The sequence below is a fragment of the Pteropus vampyrus genome, unplaced genomic scaffold (assembly GCF_000151845.1).
Source record: "Pteropus vampyrus isolate Shadow unplaced genomic scaffold, Pvam_2.0 Scaffold30, whole genome shotgun sequence".
Lineage (NCBI taxonomy): Eukaryota > Metazoa > Chordata > Mammalia > Chiroptera > Pteropodidae > Pteropus > Pteropus vampyrus.
In genome coordinates, this window is record NW_011888811.1 from 9,935,317 (window position 1) to 9,939,667 (window position 4,351).

Genomic DNA, 4,351 nt, shown 5'->3' on the forward strand with positions numbered 1-4,351 from the left:
TTTTTTTGCCTTAAAATCCATTTTGCCTCTTAGTTCTCTGTTTCTGTCAGTATTTTCTCTGGAGACATTTTCCCATACTTTTAAATATCAACCATTCTTCATGGTTGTGTTTTAAGTGTTTGTCTCATGTAACTGGATTATCATTTTTTTTTCAGCTGACTTTTTATTGAAGGAAACTTTACATACAGTGAAATGCAGATATTTTTATTTTACTGACAAATACACATTGTATATATTTAAAGTGTACAAATTGATGTTTTGATATATGTATACATTGTGAAATAACTCCCCCATTTAAGCTAATTATCCAATCTATTACCTCACATATTTACCACCCCCTCTCCTTCCCCAGTAAGAACACTTAAGATCTATTCTCTTAGCAAATTTCAAGTATACAATACATCATTATTAACTATAGTCACCATGCTGTACATTGGATCTCCAGGACTCTTTGATTTTATAACCGAAATTTGTACCCTTCATCTAATCTCCTGTTAGATATTTGGTTGTTTTCAGTTTGGGGCCATTTTTTACAAAGTACTATGAACATTCTTCCAGAAGTCTTTTTGACAACAATCTTTTTCATTTCTCTTAAATAAGTAGCCATGAAGAAAATTACTGTTACAGAGTAGGTGTGTTTTTAAAAAGCGTGGTACTGCAGCATTTAAGATGGTCCCCAGTGCTCCTTGGCTCCTGGAATTCATGCCCTTATGTGATTCTCTCTCTTCCATGTGGGTGGATGTAGTGACTTGCTTCTCTACACGAGTAGAAGATGGTAAAAGTCATGATGGGATGCCACTTAGGAGATTAGGTTATAAAAAGACAATGGCTTCCATCTTGGGTTTGTGCTCCCATTGCCTTACTCTGAGGGGAGCCAGCTGCTATGTTAAGAGCTGCCCTATGGAGATATCTAAAAACTGAGGGAGCCCATTAGCCCATAAAGAACTAAGATCCTCAATCTGTCTATAGGGAACTGAATCTTGTCAATAAGATTTGTGTATTTAGAAATGGGTCCTCCCCAAATCAAGCATTTGAAGAGATCACAGCCCTGGCCAACAGCTTAACTGCAGTCTTATAACTGATCTTGAGTCAGAGGCATCACTAAGTTGCACCCAGACTTCTGACCTATAGAAACTGTGAGATAATAACTGTTGTTTTAAGCTGCTAAATTTTAGGGTAATATGTGATATAGCCACAGATTAATACAATAAGAAACTGCCAAACCGTTTTCTCAGATAGTTGTACAATGTTACAGTCCTACCATCAATATCAGTGTAATTAAAGCTATTCTAGCAGCTAAAAAATGGTACTTTATTATGGTTTTCCGTTCTCCGATGACTAATGCTACTGAGTGGATTTTCATCTGGGTATTTAAAGATATTCTTTTGGGAGAGATGCTTAAATCTTATGCCCAATATTTTTGCAGTTTGGTGTTTGTGTTTTTGTTATTGATTTCCTATACCTTCTGGGTAAAATTCATTTTTAGACAGACAGGTAGTCAGGTAGATAGATGGACTCACATCTATATATAGATCTCGTATCTTTCAACTTTTGCAGAAAGAGAACATTGAATTTGTTCTAAATTCTTTCCTTTCCCATATCTATTTAAAAGCCTGTGGGATTTTGATTGGAATTGAGTTGAACCTATAGGTCAATTTTGGGAAGAGTTAACAATATTGAGTCTTTAATGGAATTTTTTTTAAAAAAGTGTAACAGTCCAAATCCACTATTCCTGATTTATATGGTATTGTTATGTATTTTGGTTTGTGTTCTTTAATCCAGCAACATTACTGTTTTCATAATTAATGCTAATTTACATATCCATGTATTTTTCACTTATTCTTCTCTTATTTTAAGTTTCTCCCTTTTTTTTAACATTGAGAAAATCCTTGATATTTTCTTTTAGTGAGGGTTGCAGGGCAAATCCTCAGTTTCGTTTTTCTGAAATGTGTTTTTAATTTGCCCTTGTGTAAAGGATTTGGGCTGGATGCACAACCTTGCTGATAGTTATTGTCTCTCAGGAATCGAACGTATTTCTCTATATTCTGGTTCTCACTGTTGTGGTTAAGAAGTCAGCTGTCAGTCTAACTTCAATTTTAGAACTTCTGTTTGGTTCTTTTGTCTCCTGCTTTTTATCTGTGATGTTTTGCAGTGTTATTCTGATATGCCTGGATGTGGATTTCATTTTACTTACTTTACTTAAATTTTTTTTTTTGACACTAAATTTGTAGTTTTGTGTCTTTCATCATTTCTGAGCAATACTCAGCTGATATGTCTTTGAAAATCGTTTTGGCTTCATTCTTTCTCCTCATTCTGAATGAAACTTGGATTAGACATTCTCACTCTAGCATTCCTATTATTCTGCTTCCCTGCTGTCTGGATGATTCTTCAGATATATTTTCATGTTCAGTTATTTTTCTTGTTATCTATGTCTTATCACATCCATTGGAGTTTTACTTTTTGAGATATTTTCGTTTCCAGAAATTCTGTTCAGCTCATTTTCTAATCTGTTATTTTGTATATTTTTTAGTTTTTACTCTTTCAATTCATTCTTTGGTTTCTTTACTCCTAGTAAACATTTATTTTATACATTTCTCTGCTAATTCTTGATTTTATATGGTATTGAATTCTTGATTTATATCGTCTGAAGCGTCCATGGGTCTAAACTGGCTGCCTTGTTTCCCTTCCTTCTCTCTAAGCTCATGGTGTCTTGTTTCTGAGAGTGATTTGTACTACTTGAATATGGATTCATATTTCTTGGGTCTTTATCTGTGAAAATTATTTGAGACTGGCATTTAAGGTGATTAGAGGATTTGCATTTGTTTCCATCAGTTACTGGTACCACTTTCGGCTTAAACTGTAAACTAATTTCTCTGCTTGAGGTAGTAGGACCACCCAGGTCATATGAATTCAAGCTACAAACGAGGGTGAGGGTCATTTCGGAGTTATCAAGCCTTTGGAGAAATGTTTTTCTCTTCCATTCAGTGCTGAGGTTGGAGACATTTCCTTTGCAGTCCTCTGGGTAAAAGGGTCAGAGATGGGGAAGACTAGGTTGATTGAATTCTATTTCATCCTTACACTGAGGATTTGGTACATTGGGGTCCCAATTTCACTGTGGGAGCTCTTAATAAGACTTCCTGCTTCAGGGGGACCCTGACATTTACTTTGTTCCTAGGACCCATGAGGCTGAAAACTGAAGCAGGATTTCATATAGTTTAGCAAGATCTGTAAAGTTACAGCTTGGCTCAATTTTCAGATTACTTCTCTGGGTTCACATGCTGTTTTAGTTTTGGACTTTGATTAATTCTAAATAATTTCTAGTTCATCAATGCATTTAAAATGTTTTAAAAATATTTTTACCCAATAGTTTTGTTTTCAACTAAAACAACTGGTCAGGGTACTTAGACTATCACGCCGCTGTACTAGAGGTCCACATATCTTATCATGAAATCACCTCATCTTTAAAGGTTGGCAACTTATTATCATTTATTATTATTTAAACCATAGATATGCCAACTTTCTGAGAGTCAGATCTGGCTTAACAGTGGCCAGTTAGCTAGAAAACTCTCTAGAAGTTTATCTGTCGGGGTTCAATTAGAGAAAGAGAGCCTCTTTGAGTGAGGTGTATAATGGGTACATGATAAAAATTTAACCTTATGCAGTGTGGGAGCTGGGTAAACAGTCTACATAAGGCTGTTGTCATTGTGTGTGATGCTGGCACCAGAAGTCAGCAGGATAGGCAGGCAGGCAGGGTAAATGGATGCGAAGTGGGGAGAGTGAGGATAAGTCCGGAACTCAGCAGGATGAACCAGAACCTGAGACAGTCTCTTACCCCATCTAGGTCTCTGATTGAGTGGACGAAAACCCGCTGCCCTTCTTTACGAGACTAAGAATGCTGTGGCCCAGGAGTTGGAGAAGCTGAAGGAGGATCCATTGACAGCTGGAGGATCTAAAGAATGGGGCTGCCCCACACCAACAAGGTGAGCTGGCAGGTGATCTCCAACAGGGCCTAGTACCCTGCACCACCTTCCAGTGTAAAAAAAAAAAATGTGGCTGTGGTTTTGCCCCCACCTTCCAAACCTCATGCGCCCCCCCTAGCTCAGAGAAGGGATTTCCTGAAAATGTGGTACCGGCTTGGCTTAGTTGGAACAATACAAATCCATACCATTATGTCATCCTGTTTTAAATGGCTGCTTTGGCTTAAAAACACTGTACTCAGTGGAATCAGTTTCAACTTCCAATATAGAAACTGGTCGAAATAAAATAAGCACCTACCAAAGGTGAGGAGAAACTTGGGCTTTTCTAATTATATAGGATCTACTTTTAAGTCAAGCCAGGGTTCCTTTGAAAT

General features: G+C 37.0%; 1 protein-coding gene and 1 long non-coding RNA gene across 11 annotated transcripts in view; one reads left to right on the forward strand and one right to left on the reverse strand.

The window, feature by feature from the left end:
• LOC111737705 overlaps positions 1-4,351 on the forward strand; it is a 115,502-nt gene that overhangs the window by 77,304 nt on the left and 33,847 nt on the right. For both annotated transcript variants that reach the window (XR_002779538.1, XR_002779539.1), the window contains one exon: positions 3,842-3,980. This is a non-coding gene — a long non-coding RNA (uncharacterized LOC111737705). The remainder of the gene's footprint in view (positions 1-3,841; positions 3,981-4,351) is intronic.
• The window catches only part of SGCD (sarcoglycan delta), a 1,401,159-nt gene that overhangs the window by 9,056 nt on the left and 1,387,752 nt on the right, over positions 1-4,351 (reverse strand). The window lies entirely within an intron of this gene.